The sequence below is a fragment of the Pelophylax lessonae genome (genome assembly GCF_965119305.1).
Source record: "Pelophylax lessonae genome assembly, chromosome: 7".
Classification (NCBI taxonomy): Eukaryota; Metazoa; Chordata; class Amphibia; order Anura; family Ranidae; genus Pelophylax; species Pelophylax lessonae.
Window position 1 is genome coordinate 201,462,099 of NC_138774.1, and position 15,375 is coordinate 201,477,473.

Consider the following 15,375-nt stretch of genomic DNA (forward strand, 5'->3'; position numbering starts at 1 on the left):
GACCCATTTATGGTATGGCATCCTCTGTGTAATCCCAGTTAACGGTGGGTTTACGGGAAGTGGTAGAAATTGAGGTGTCAGGGGAAATTTAGCATTGTCTTCGAGCCAGTGTTCTGCGGCTGAGGACCTTTAAGTGGTTTGGCTGATACAAATTTGTTGTTGGTTCATTAGTGCCTCCAAAGATCGGCAACCCTGGAATTTCTTGTTATTTTTATTATATTTCTGTTCAAAAGAATGTTGATTTGTTATTTATTGTTAATGGCCGCTATGGCCAATTTTCACTCCAAAAGTGTGTTGGTTCTATAATTTTAGTGGTAAGTGGCAGGTGGGGTTCATGGGGGCCTGTAGCGGTCTATGGTGATAGGTTATGCACTACTCGTGTTTGCAGCTCCCCTCTGACACGCTTTGCCATTACTCGCTTCTGCACCCCTCTTTCACAACTGCTCACCTTTGCACCCTTCTTCTACCACTGATCATCTCTGCACCCTTTTTCTCAACTGCAAACCTCTGTACATCTTCTCACCTCATAGCTGTTACTATGCGTGTCACCTTTTCCCTTCCCATACTGCCTCCAGTGCACAATGTGAGCTCTTTGAAGCTGCCTGGCAGGGGAGAGTGGCTGAGGAGGGGGCTACCTGGCACTCTACCTTTGAGATTGCCCATCAGGTGGCAGATACTGTAGAACTCCCTGGGCACAAGGCAGCAAATTTCTATGCTTTTTGATCCTGTGGGACCCTTGGCAACTATAATTCTTTTTTCCATTTCTTTATTTAGGACACAAAATACAGCTGGGTATATGACAGGTAAACATGAAAAACAGTTCCTCAGATTCAACTCAGATACCTCTCCTATTTGGAGAAGAATGTCGCAGCTGCACATTTGTTTGGATCAATGTAACTATTATTGTAATATGAATATTTGTATGTCCTCTTCATGGGACCTATAATTTATATTGAATTATGCTTTTCAGGAGTATTTGCAGATTCCCTGAGGAAGAATTGTGTATTTGACAACCTTTGAAACGCGTTGGATTCTGCCTTATACCTGTGATTGTATTGTATTACTGTATGATAGTCCAAAGTCAATTAATATGTACTATTGTTGATATGATGACCTTTTCAGCATTTACACTTTTCTTTAAAATAAATTTCACTTTTTAAATACCAATCCTTTTCTCTTGAGAGATTTCCATTGTTACCTTTAAAGTCCCACAAAGAAAGGGGGTTGTTTCTTCCAAATTTACTACGGGATTATGGTAACACTTTACCTTGAAGCTATCTACATACATCTACAATAGACTGTGCACTTTGCAAAGTGCAGTTACACTTAGCAAGTGCAATTGCTCCAGAGCTTAGTGAATTAAGTAAACCTTCACTTTCCAAAGAATACCCAATCACATGCAAGGAAAATTAAAAAAACATAATTTTTGCTTGCACATGATTGGATGATGGAAGTCAGGAGAGCTTCTGCCTATTTACTAAGCTCTGTAGCAACGGCACTTGCAGAGTACAACTGCACTTTGCAAAATGCACATTCTATTTGCCTTTAGAAAATCCACCCCTTAGTGCTTTGAAATGAGACAAGTACACACTATAGAGGGATATGCTTTGTTCATATTTCATGTCTGAGGTTTACAACCACTTAAAGGAGCACCTAAAAACAAGTGAATGAAGAATTATCATATGTTTTTGTACAGTAATCAAGTGAAAATGTCAGGGAGATCAATAATTCATTGATGTTGCCCCAGTGACGACGTTCATCAGAACAAAAGGTACATTAGGTTAGTGATAGCGGTGACGTCTTATCATCTGTAAGGATGCCAGACGCTATGTGTAACCGATTTGCCTATAATATCCTTCTGCCCCGGTTCACACTTGTGCGTGTGCGGGGTTCGCATGTAATGTCGGAGCGCACTGCTCCGACATTACATGCGATCGGCTGTGCGGTGCGAGTTTAGCCATACAGTTTGTATGGCTATATTCGCACCGCAGCCGCAGCAAACACGCACAGGGACCCTTTTTGGCAGCCGCATCAGGATCGGATCGCACAGCGGTTCACACTTGTGCGATCCGATCCTGTGCGAACTGCACGATCGCACTGCGATATGCGATTAAACTGGGGGTGTTGTTAACATTACATTGACACCCCCAGCGTATCGCATATGGCAGTGTGAACTGCCGGGGGTGCGTGTGCGATGCGGGAACAGGCTGCGGATTCGCAGCCTTCCCGCACTCGCATAAGTGTGAACCGGACCTTAATCTTGTAAGTACATGTCTATACCAATAAATTGTTTTTTTATGGATGTCTGCGCAATGAGTTGTTTCCTCCTTTCCTCCTTTCACACAGGCTTTTGGATCCGGTCCACCTGTTAATTTTTTAGGTGGACCTGATCAGATGCTCCATGCACCCTATGGAGCAGCTGGTGTCAGTGGTGACATGTCCGCTGACACCCACTGCTATCTGTTCTGATCCTGTCCTTGAAACCCTATTTTCCATCTGTCTGAAAGATCGGATGAAAACAAACAGGCGGTCCGTTTTTATCTGATCTGCCATAGAGGAGTGCGTCTCAGCACAGGTCCGTCTCAGCACAGACAGCGGAGATGGACCTGTCATTAGCCTACTCAGCGGGGATTGGCGGATCGATCCCCGCTCAGCAAAACGGTGTCCGCCGGGCGGAAAGCCCGTGTCAAAGGACCCTTTTTTATGTGTAATGGGCCATACACACTATAAGATTTTCTGAAGACTTTTTCCTTTAGATTTACCAAAACCAAATAATATGAGGTCAAACCTAAACACTTTCAATTTGTATGCAATCTGGCAGGCCCTTGCACTACATAGAAAAGGTAAATCTGAAGGAAAAAGTCTTCAGAAAATCTTATAGTGTGTATGGCCCTTAACACAACGAGCTGGAGTGTGGATTACTAGCACAGCTTGATGTTAATGAGATTGGTTTATCCATCCATACTGAGAGCCTGGATTTGTTAAGAAAGTGTCATCCTATAGATGAGGCGCTCTTTGCTTGTATTGAAAAACCTGCAAAAAAAAGGCTGTCTAATGCCTGGTACACACGCAACGATTATCTGCCGACCGGTCGTCCATCTTTTGTCCCGAGTGGTGTTTAGTTGGTTGGAATGTGCCTAGACTGCACACGACTTTTCTCGCCCAACAAAATTCTACTTCAGAAGTGATGTCATGTGTTGGTTTGCTTTCTTTGTGTTCTTTGTTATCTGAGCATGCCCAGTTTTGCTCATTAGATTTTTCCCTGTCGACATCTGTACTGACTGCACGAAAATCGGCCGTGTTTTGACGGCAGACAAAAATTTTATAGCCTGCACACCGGATTTTTTTTGGCCGAAAAGTCGGAGTCGGTTGTCGGAAGCATCATACTAACAAGCCGAAAATCGGCAGATCAGTCGTCGGACGAAAATTCCCTGCTGATTTTCGACACGTGTGTACGAGGCTTTAGGCCTGCAAAGGTCGATCCATCCGGTAAGAGGCAGATCCTCTTTTGTGTGCAGTGGCGCAGTGTTAATTTCGTCGACTAAAACCGACTAAAACGTTTTCGTCGACTAAATGAACACAATTTTAGTCGACTAAAATACGACTAAAACTAAAACAATTCAGATGACTAAAATACGACTAAAACTAAAATGGCATTTTAGTCAAAAGACTATAACTAAAACGAAATTGAAATTTGCTGACAAAATTAACACTGGTGCATGCACAAAGCTTAATATCATAAATAATAACATATTAGATTTTTCACTCCAGGACCAGCAGTAGTATATAATGAGTTTGGAAATTGTAGAGAAATGCTTAAATAATGCATTACAAATTACAATTGAACTACACCCATTCGATTAGCATGAGTTTTAGTCGACTAAAATGTAGGACGTTTTAGTCGACTAAAATATAGGTTTACAATTATATACAGGAAGAATCACCTCTAAATGGTTGTTGGGAATCTACACCTGATCACACTATTTTGTGCATGGGACTTTTTTCATCTATTTATTTAACCATGGACTCACTTTTGGTTTAATTATTTCACTTTGTTTGTGAAAAACAACCTTTTTTAATTGAGGCTAATAATGATTTTTTTTAGCACTGTTATTTTGGATAAGCACATTTATGTTCTATACATCAATAATTCATTCATGGAAAGCATACAAATCTCTTTAATAATAATGGTAAGTATCCTAATGAAATTATACATGGACAGACTTTGACTCTTTTCAGGCCATAAGAATCTATGCAACCAGTAGTACATATAGAATGATAATAGACGTGGAATTGGATGTGAAAATATTATTTGACTGGAGAGTTGAGAGTCATCCACAGCGGCTTTATTGACAAGCAGAAAAATGAATTATTGATTAAGGAAATGTATATAGTGCAGCAGGCCGCATCAACCAATCAGAATCAATCAGTGATCTCCCTTCAGTAGAGTAAAATCGTATTGGGTTGCTGTGGGTAACTACCCAAATATGAGTATATATATATATATATATATATATACCTCTATCTATCTATCTATCTATCTATCTATCTATCTATCTATCTATCTATCTATCTATCTATCTATATATATATATATATATACACTGTATGTGTCATAGACAGTCTGATTTTGTTTCAAATATTCGATTTTTTGGATCACAATTTTTTACAACTGTGTAATAATGCAAGAGCCTACCTAAATATTTCCCAAAAAAAACTATATTTAGTTAGGCAGACCTATATACAGTTGTTGGTAAAATATCATGACAGATCACTGACCGATAAAGTGTGAACAATTTCTAAATGTGTGGTGCCAACATTTAAGTATAACTACATGCAAAACTTTTTTTTTTAGTTTTGGATAGAGAGTAGAAGGGGTTATTACACCTGTCAGCTTTTATTGCTGTCTGTGTTCCTATTGGGGTCGTTTCACACGGGCTTTCCACCTGGCGTACTCTGTTTTGCTTAGCGGGGGGATCAATCTGACTATCCCTGCTGAGCAGGCAAATGACAGGTCCGCCCTTGCTCACTGTGCAGAGACGGACCTGTCAGATCCCTGCTCTCCTCTATGGGGAGATCTGATGAAAACGGACCACCTGTCCGTTTTCATCTGATCCTATCCAATCCGATCCGATCGGATAGCAGCGGTGTCAGCGGACATGTCACCGCTGACATCCAATGCTCCATAGGGGTGCATGGAGCATCCTGTCTGGTCCACCTGAAAAACGGAAAGCCAGTGTGAAAGGGGCCTTAAGGAGATTCACTCTCTCTATTTGTCCTGTTTTACTATTATCATTGAAAGTGAAAATAAAAGAAAATCCCAAATTTTGGGATGTCCCCAAAAAAGTAATAACATGGAAATTCTCCAATGGGGACACTTATTATGGTGGCCTGGGGGTCCCCAAATAATTTCCATTCATTTGCAAGGATTGCCTTCTCGCTTCCTGTTTGGCTATGAAACAGGAAGTGAAGCGAAATCTCTGCAATGGGGCACAGATGAAGAAAAATAAACAGGACAGGGGTTATAATATTATAGTACTGTATATGCATTTATATAGAATATAGTATTCTTTAATATATCCAAAATGGGAAAAAAATATCCAGTCCGGTAGAAACTCACACTGCACAATTGTTGGCAGAATTTCATGATCTGACAAATAAAACTGGAACAATATCTGACTGTGAATGCCTATCACCTAGCAGATCAGTGGGCCTTTATTGATCATAAGAGTCTAAGAGTAGATTTGTTTAGGAGGGGAAACATAGGGAGCAACATTCCTGGCATATGTCCAGACAGTCGTAGGAGCGGCAGCCCTCATCCAGTATGGCGCATCCGGGGTCACAGGGCAACAGCCGGGAGCAGCATAACCCATCGGGACACAGACATCCACAGAGAATTCCTTCACTGCACAGGCCACAGCTAACACATCCGAGGAGACTGGAGCACAGGATGGAGAGCTCACAGAACAGCCAAGCCAAGAGGCAGCGGGCACACCTGTCTATAGAGAGAAAAAGGGCAAAAGTGTGAAAAGATGCATAAGGTACCATTCTGTGTCAGCATCTGTACTTGGACATTTAGGGCTCATTCACACAGGGCATCTGAAAGAGCCCTTCAGAATGCCAGAACTGGTGGCAGGAAAATCATTTAAATTTAAAGCGGAGTTCCAGCCACAAAAAAAAAATTTCAACATACATACCCCCGGGACAGTCAGGGCTAGTACATTCCACAATGGATAGCCTCTGATCTGTCCCGGTTCGCACTTACCTGCAAGAAGAAATACTTACTTTTATAATTTCTTCTCCAGCGCTGCCATCTCAAGTGTGGGCAGCTTGAAGCCAGCGCGATCCTCTTCTGCGTCTTCTTCCGTCCTCTTCGGTCCCACAATGCACTGCGCCGGCCCCGCCGTCACTTCCGGGTCTGCAGCGTCATCCCTGCACAGCTTCTGGGCATGCCCAGAAGCTGTTTAGCAAGGTATGACGCGCCTGAACCGGAACTGACGTCGGGGCCGGTGCAGGCGCATTGATTCCTGGGAGCAATGACGTTCAAGCTCCCAGGAATCATTGCAAAGCGGAAGTGACGGCGCAGGCCGCGGCCGCTGAGGGAGGAAGTGCAAAAAAGGTGAGTATGTTTTTCTGCAATTAAAAGGTAAGTAAAAAAAAAAAAAAAACAATCGTTATTATCCATTTCTGTTTCAGGTGAGCAATAGCAAGCGGATGGCCCAAAATCGACTGTGTCGATTTTGTGGCTGGAACTCCGCTTTAAGTGATAACATGCGCTAAAAGTTTCATATTGCACACAAGTCCATCACATGAGTGTAAACGCATTCTACTGGCCAGAATATTTGATTGTTCTGGACACTGGAATGCATGTACGTGCATATGTTTTACATGCATAGCGTTTAAGCATGGTTACATGTGCCTTAAGGCATTAGTGCGTTTTTCAGGCAGAAAGACGCCCCTCAAGAATGTGCCTTTGGTTTGTTTTTTTCAGCCTGCTCCTTTGCTTAACCACTTAAGCCCCGGAAGATTTGGCTGCTCAAAGACCAGGCCCTATTTTGCGATTCGGCACTGCGTGACTTTAATTGCGCGGTCGTGCGACACTGTACCCAAATAAAATTGACGTCCTTTTTTCCCACAAACAGAGCTTTCTTTTGGTGGTATTTGATCACCTGTGCGATTTTTATTTTTTGTGCTATAAACAAAAAAAGAGCGACAATTTTGAAAAAAATAACAATATTTTTCAAAATTTTATATATGAAATTCTCAAAAAAATTAAAAATCAAATTTTTTTACATTTTAGGCCAATTTGTTTTCTGCTACATATGTTTGGTAAAAAAAAATTGCAATAAGCGTATTTTGATTGGTTTGCGCAAAAGTTATTGCGTTTACTAACTACGGGAAAGATTTATGTCATTTTTATTGTTTTTTTTTCACTAGTAATGGCGGCGATCTGCGATTTTGTTTTGCAGGACTTCGACATTGCGGCGGACAGATCGAACCCCTGACTGACATTTTTGACACTTTTGGGAGTACCAGTGACATTACTACATTAACATATGACGGCGGGACGGTGCGGCTATTATCCTGGGCGGACGTCATATGACGTGACCCAGGAAATGCAGGGCAGGCGCGCGATCGCGGGCGTGCCGCCGTGCACTGCCGGTGTCGGCATGTCCCCAGGACACAGCCGGTCACCGGCAGGGGGGAAACAGCCAATAGGCATGGCTGTTTCCCACGTGATCGGCTATGTTGCAATGACATAGCCGATCACAACAGTAGAGGCCGGCAGAAGACCGCGCATGCGCGATCGGGAGCGCGCAGCGCGGTCATGTCGGTGGCACTGTGTTCCGTAGGAACACAGCTGTCACCGGCAGTAGTAAACAGTCACTGACAGTGACTGTTTACTATGTGATCGGCTGTGAATCCATTCACAGCCGATCACAAAATGTAAACAAAGAGCAGTAACTCAGTGTTACTAGCTCTTCTCCCCTCATACAGTTTCCAGTGTGAGGGGAGCAGAGCTAGAAACAGTGAGTTACTGCTCTGTACACCTGTAAAAAGTAAAATCACACCAATAAAGGTCCCCACACAGTCCTCAGCCCCCCCCCAATGTCACCTGTCACCCAACAGTCACCTCATCAGTGCCCAGAAATTGACACCCATAACGTTCACATGTGAGCGCAGCGATCGCGGTCAGAATCACCGCGATTCTGCCCGAGATCCGGAAATCATTGCAAATTGCGGGACGCCTGTGTGTTGCCCGTTTTTTGCAATAGCACCCCAAACGCTGTGTGATGTTGCCGCCATTTCCGCCTGCCGAATCGCGGTAACATCGCACAAACATCGCATGACGCCCAAAAAAGGTACAAGAGTTTCTTTGGGGCGTCATGTGTTGTTTACGTGATGTTACCTCGATTCGGCAGGCGGAAATCGCAGCAACATCGCACAGCGTTTGGGGTGCTATTGCAAATCACGGGCAACGCACAGGCATCCCGCCATTTGCAATGATTTCTGGATCACGGGCAGAATCGCAGTGATTCTGCCCGTGATCGCTACGCTCACATGTGAACGTAGCCTAAAGTTCACCGGTCACCAGAGACTGCCATCAGTACCGCCGTGCACCATCGCCCGTCACCTGTCACCCATCAGTGACCATCGCCCGTCACCTGTCACCCCATCAATCACCGTCACCTGTCACCCCATCAGTCATCGTCACCTGTCACCCCATCAGTCATCGTCATCTGTCCCCCTATCAATCGTCACTTGACACCCCATCAGTGATCGTCACTTGTCACCCCATCAATCATCGTCACATGTCACCCCGTCAGTGATTGTCATCTGTCACCCCATCAATCATCGTCACTTGTCACCTCATCACCTGTCACCTCATCAATCATCATCACCTGTCACCCCATCAGTCATCGTCACCTGTCACCCCATCAGTCATCGTCACCTGTCACCCCATCAGTCATTGTCACCTGTCACCCCATCAGTCATCGTCACCTGTCACCCCATCAGTAATCGTCATCTGTTTGCCATATACATGCAATCACTTACTGACCGCCTAACGACTATATGCGTCGGCCATTAAAAGCTAAATACTGGGGTTATGGCAGCAGATAGCCCCCATAACCCCGGTATTTTTTGAAACGGCGGGCGGTCGGCTTTCAGATAAGGGTGGTCCCAGTGGCGGATTCGCCGCGGAATTACCCTTACGGTGCAGGGGAAGAGGTGCCCCCCCCCCTCCTGCCGCGTCCCAGAAGTTTTCCCAGCTTACCGGACCCGCCGGCAGCGGGGAAAACTATCCGGTCCCGGATCCTCAGAGACAGGAAGTCGAGTGAGGGAAAGATGGCCCTCACTCAACTCTATGGTCTTGGAGGACCGGAGCTACGTCAAAAGACGTTGCCTAGCAACCGGTTTAAAGGGCCACTTTTTTTTTTTCCCCCTTTCAACAATTTTTTTTTTTTTCTTTTTTAGTGTAGTTGTGAGGTGTGAGGTCTTTTTGACCCCAGATCTCACAATAAAGAGGACCTGTCATGCCTATTTCTATTACAAGGGATGTTTACATTCCTTGTAATAGGAATAAAAATGATCAAAACATTTTTTTTTTTTAAACTGTGTAAAAATAAAAAAATAATAAATAAAATAAATAGGAAAAAAAAAATTAAAGCGCCTTGTCCCCGTTAGCTCGCGCGCAGAAGCAAACGCATATGCAAGTCCCGCCCACATATGTAAACGGTGTGCAAACCATACATGTGAGGTATCGCCACGATCGTTAGAGCGAGAGCAATAATTTGAGCCCTAGACCTCCTCTGTAACTCTAAGCTAGTAACCTGCAGAAATGTTTAAAATGTTGCCTATGGGGATTTTTAAGTACCAATGTTTGGCGCCATTCTGTGAGCATGCGCAATTTTGAAGCATGACATGTTGGGTATCTAATTACTCAGGGGAAACATTATCTTTCACATTATGGGAAAAAATTGTGCTAAATTTACTGTTTTCTTATTTTTTAGTTCAAAAAAGTGAATTTTTTTCAAAAAAATTGCATTTGGAAGACTGCTGCGCAAATATGGTGTGATAAAAAATATTGCAACGTTCTCCATTTTATTCTCTAGGGTCTCTGCTAAAAAAAAAATATAATGTTTGGGGGTTCCAAGTAGTTTTCTAGCAAAAAAAATGATTTTAGCTTGTAAACACCAAGTGTCAAAAATAGGCCCAGTCTTATGCCCCATACACACGTGCAGATTATCTGCAGACTTTTGTCTGCAGACTTACCAAAACCATATAATATGAGGTCAAACCTAAACACTTTAAATTTGTATGCAATCCGGCAGGCCCTTGCACTACATAGAAAAGGTAAGTCTGCAGACAAAAGTCTGCAGATAATCTGCATGTGTGTATGGGGCATTAAAGTGGATAAATGGACAACTTTGTGTAAAGCGCTACTTGGATGTTAGGCCTATGTATGTGGCCAGGCTGTGAAAAAGTGTTACACATGTGGTATCGCCATACTCAGGAGGAATAGCAGAATGTATTTTGGGGTGCAATTTTTGCTATGTACATGCTATGTGTTAGAAATATTGCATAAATGGACAGCTTTGTGTAAAAAAAATGTGTTTTCATTTTCTTTCCACATTTTCCAAAAACTTGTGGAAAAAAATGACATATTCAAAAGACTCATTATGCCTCAAAAATTATACGTTGGGCTGTTTGCTTTCCAAAATGGGGTCATTTTATGGGGGTTTCCATTGTCCTTGTGCTCCAGGGCCTTCAAAAGTGCGATAGGTTGTCAGGAAATTATATGTGTAATTTATGCTCCCAGAATGCCGGACACTGCTACTTGGATGTTAGGCCTCTGTATGTGGCCAGGCTGTGAAAAAGTCTCACACATGTGGTATCGCCATACTCAGGAGGAGTAGTAGAATGTGTTTTGGGGTGTAGTTGCAAGTATGCATATGCTGTGTGAGAGAAATAACCTGTTAATACGGCAATTTGTAAAAAAAAAAAATATTCATTTTGCAAAGCATTGTGGGAAAAAATTCCAACTTCAAAAAACTCACCATGCCCCTTATTAAATACCTTGGAATGTCTACTTTCCAAAAAGTCAAAGGGTCATTTGGGGGGTATTTGTACTTTCCTGACTTTTTAGTGTCTCAAGAAATGAGATAGGCCTTCAGTACATCAGGTGTGATCAAGTGTGATCAATTTTCAATGATTCGAACCATAGCTTGTGGACTCTATAACTTTCACAAAGACCAAATAATATACACTTACTTGGGTTATTTTTACCAAAGATAAGTAGCAGTATAAATTTTGGCCAAAATTTGTGAAGCAAAATTACTCATTTGCTAAATTGTATGACAGAAACAAAGAAAAATTTGTTTTTTCATGATATTTTCAGTATTTTTTTATTTATAGCACAAAAAATAAAAAACCCAGTATTGATCAAATACCATCAAAAGAAAGCTCTATTTGTGTGAAAAAGGACACAATTTTTGTATGGGTACAGTGTTGCATGACTGAGTAATTCTCAGTCAAAGTGTGAGAGCGCTGAAAGCTGAAAATCGGTCTGGGCAGGAAGGGGGTGAAAGTGCACTGTAGGCAAGTGGTTAATCAGTGCTATAAATATGCACTGTTACTGTCAAAATGACACTGGCAGGGAAGGGGTTAACTTTATTGGTGATCAAGGGGTTAAGTGTGCCCCTAGGGGCGTGACTCTAACTGTGGGGGGCGTGGCTTGTGATGTAATCACAGAGACATACGATCCTACACAGCAGGATCGCATAGTCTCTGTGCTTAAATCAGGGAGAATGACAGACGGCTATGTTTTTTTTTGTAAATTCTTTATTTAGTGAAACATGAAGGCATACAATAAGACAACATTAGGTACAAAGAAGAAACAGCAGTCTTACATCAGCCGTCTGTCTTTCTCCCTCTGCAGCGGGAGATCGTGAGTGACCGGCGGCCATCGGAGCCGCCCGTCACTTGCGCTAGCTCCCCAGGGAAAGAGTGGGGGCGGGAGCGCGCGTGCTCGCCCCCCACAGGCGGCCGAGCGAGTGAGTACCCCTACGTCACTTTGCCCAGCAGCGGCTGCCTGCCGCAATATAGCTGCAGTGGGCGGTCGTTAATACGCCTGTATATAAGAAAATGACAAGAGAAGGGCGCACCGACCTTGTGCTTTACCACTTAAAAGTTTATTAAAATCAGCACACTTTTTTTTTTTTTTCCAGAAAAAAAAAAAAAAAGTTTATTAAAATCAAACAAGGGTAGTGTACAATTTACTCACAAACGTAGGATATGAACAAGCATGTAGGAAATGGGCACCGCTCGCTTCCAGAACACTTCTCTACTGCTGGATAGGGAGGACCCTCTTCCTCAGAGCCAAAATCGCCACGAGTGATGGTCCTCCCTCGAAACGCGTAAGTGAACCAGATTTTGAGGACGCTATCCAGCAGTAGAGAAGTGTTCTGGAAGCGAGCGGTGCCCATTTTCTACATGCTTGTTCATATGCTACGTTTGTGAGTATATTGTACGCTACCCTTCTTTGATTTGAAAAAACTTTTAAGTGGTAGTGCACAAGGTTGGTGCGCCCTTCTCTTGACGTTTTCTTGTAGTGCCTTTTGGATACCCTTGGTTCTGAGGATGGCAGCAAGACCACTTCATTTGTGCCAAAAAAAAACACCTGGAACATTCACCTTCCCGTATACCACTCGAGATATTGTTTCTTGGAATACGCCTGTATATGCCTATGTGTGCATAGACACATAGGGGTTGATTCAGTGCTGGGACAAGGTCACCTACAGCCCAGGACGACCATGCCAAACTGTGCTCCCCCCCCCCCCCAAGATGTATAAGCATTATGTGTCAGCAAAAATCCCCCCACAAAAAGAGCTCTAATGGGCATGCTTACCCCCCAAGCATTAATTCCCCCTCCTCCCAGCACAAATCTTTGCCCCCGCTATCCCCCATATCCCAAAGCTCAAATGTCCCTCCACCCCCAACACAAATCCTCTACCCCCAAAATTTCCCTTCCCAGTACATATTTTATTCCCCCCCCCCCCCCCACCTACACTCCAACCCCTTCTCCCAGCACAAATACCCGCTCAATCCCCCCCTAACACAAATCTTTCCCTCCTCCATCCCAACTTCCAACACAAATCCATAGCTCCCAAGTGTCCCTGATTTCAAGGGACTGTCCCTGATTTGGAACTAAGTCCCTCTTTCCTCCTCATTTGTCCCTCATTTTGGTCTGATCTATAGAGTTGTATATAAAATTCTAAATTGCTGTATTTGTAGATTTCAAAAGCCAATTTAAAGGAATATTAGTGATAAAAAATAAAAAAACTTGTGTGTTTTACTAATCTATTTTTTTTGTATAATTCCCCTTTATTGGGGGGCCTGGCAGGGGGTGTGTCCTACGCCTACATCATTTTGCTAATAGGCATCCCTCGTTCCCATCTCAAAAAGGTATGAAAATTCCCCCTGAATCACCACTCTTAGCACACACACACAAATTTCCCCCTTTAGAACAATACAACCCCCCCCCCCCCAAATCACCACTTCCAACACAAATCCCTTTCCACTCAATCTCTCTCCCACCTCACATGATACCACAGGGCCCAGGGCAGCTGTCCCTCCAGCCCACCCCTTGTCCTGGCCCTGGGTTGATTTACTAACACTGGAGAGTGCAAAATCTGATACAGCTCTGCATAGAAACCAATCAGCTTTCAGTTTTTTGTCAAAGCTTAATTGAATAAGCTGAAGTTGGAAGCTGAGTGAAGTGACTGAACTTGCAGAGCTCCAATGAGGAAAGTGCCAGGGTTTGCATCACTTTGGATGTGATTTCCCTTTGTGAGTATCTCACCAAAAATGACATTTTGTTCAGGAGATGCCCAAAATCTGACTTGTATCTTAGCACAGACTTCTGGGAAAATCAGTAAGCCAATCACACAAGCAGGAAATGACAATTTTGGGGGGCGTTCTGAACACCATCTGTGTACAGGACGCCTCCAGGTTGCCATATTGCATTTTACAGGAAGCTACAGAGCTACAGATTAAAAGGGAAAAGTAATTTTTAATAAGATTAACATACAATATGACTTGTGTAGCAATTGTATATGTGATGTTATTATTTTATTTCTATATTTTTCCCCCACGAAAGTGGAGTTACCCTTTTACTTTGAATAACCAATTATGTGGGAGGAAGAATGGAAAAAATGGAAAATTGAATGACAGATAAGTACCGTAATTTTCCTTTCCTAACAAGCTCCATGTCAGCACAGCTAGATATGGGCCCTGCTCCCCCAACCCCTCCCCCAATGCTTCCAGGACCTATCTCATAAATTTAAGCCTACCTGCAGTCTCAGCTTTCTGTAACTATTCCTTCAAAGCTGGTGGGAATTGTGCTGACATGGAGCTCATATGGAAAGGAAAATTATGGTAAATATCTGTCATTTAATTTTCCATTTGCCGTGATGGCTCCATGTTCGCACAGCTGGGAACTAACTAGCCACACAAGGGAGGGATATTGCTATGCACTCCTTAATACTGGCTAAAAGCAGAAGCAAGGATGCCTCTGTCAATCTCAACTGTCATTAAGGTTGCTTCTTTACAGTAATGAGCCATAAACGCATATATTGCCATCCATGTAGCTGCCCTGCAGATCGTCTCTGGGAACACTCGAACTGCTGCCACTCACAAGATCAAGACCCTTCTAGTGGAGAATGCCATAATCCCCTTGGCACAGTCAACCCTTTCAACTTGTAGGCCAAGGAGATGAGCTTTACCAACCAAGAGGCAATAATCTTGTTGGAAGCCATGAAACCATTAAGTGCTCCACCTGGAATGCCAAAAAAAGTGCTTTGACTTCTTGATGCCAGATGTCACCTTGATTTAACATTTTAAAGCTTGGCCCATATCCAATGGACTAACTCCTTGGGTACTCCTAAAGAGAGACGTAGGAAGAACAACCTCTTATGTGGTATGGACTCTGAAGGCCACTTAGGCATGATTGTGAGCAGCGGCATACGGCGAACATGAGAATAGGTTCTTTAAACCCCAGGGCCGCTAATACTGACACTCTTCTGGTTGATGTAATTACAACCAGTAAAGCAGTTTTCAGCGAGAGGTACCACAGGGGGGCCACTTCGTTTGAAGGCATCTGATGCAAAAAAGTCCAACATCAATGGAACAATCCTTTAGGGATGTTTCAAACAAGTTGCAGCTTGAGGAACAGTATAATTAAGTGTTGGATACCCACTGTATGCAAACGTGGGCCTATAGCATATACGTATAGACTTAAATCAAGCCCCGCTTGCAGAAACTTCAGAACATGACAGACTTGTGAAGAGCCCAATGTAAGCCTTAATCAACAGC

General features: G+C 43.2%; 1 protein-coding gene across 1 annotated transcript in view; it reads right to left on the minus strand.

Moving 5' to 3' along the window:
• Positions 1-5,929: 5,929 nt before the first annotated feature.
• LOC309559651 (uncharacterized protein) overlaps positions 5,930-15,375 on the minus strand; it is a 43,168-nt gene continuing 33,722 nt past the window's right edge. The window contains exon 5 of the mRNA XM_082263000.1: positions 5,930-5,999. The gene's annotated coding sequence lies outside the window, so the exon portion shown is untranslated. The remainder of the gene's footprint in view (positions 6,000-15,375) is intronic.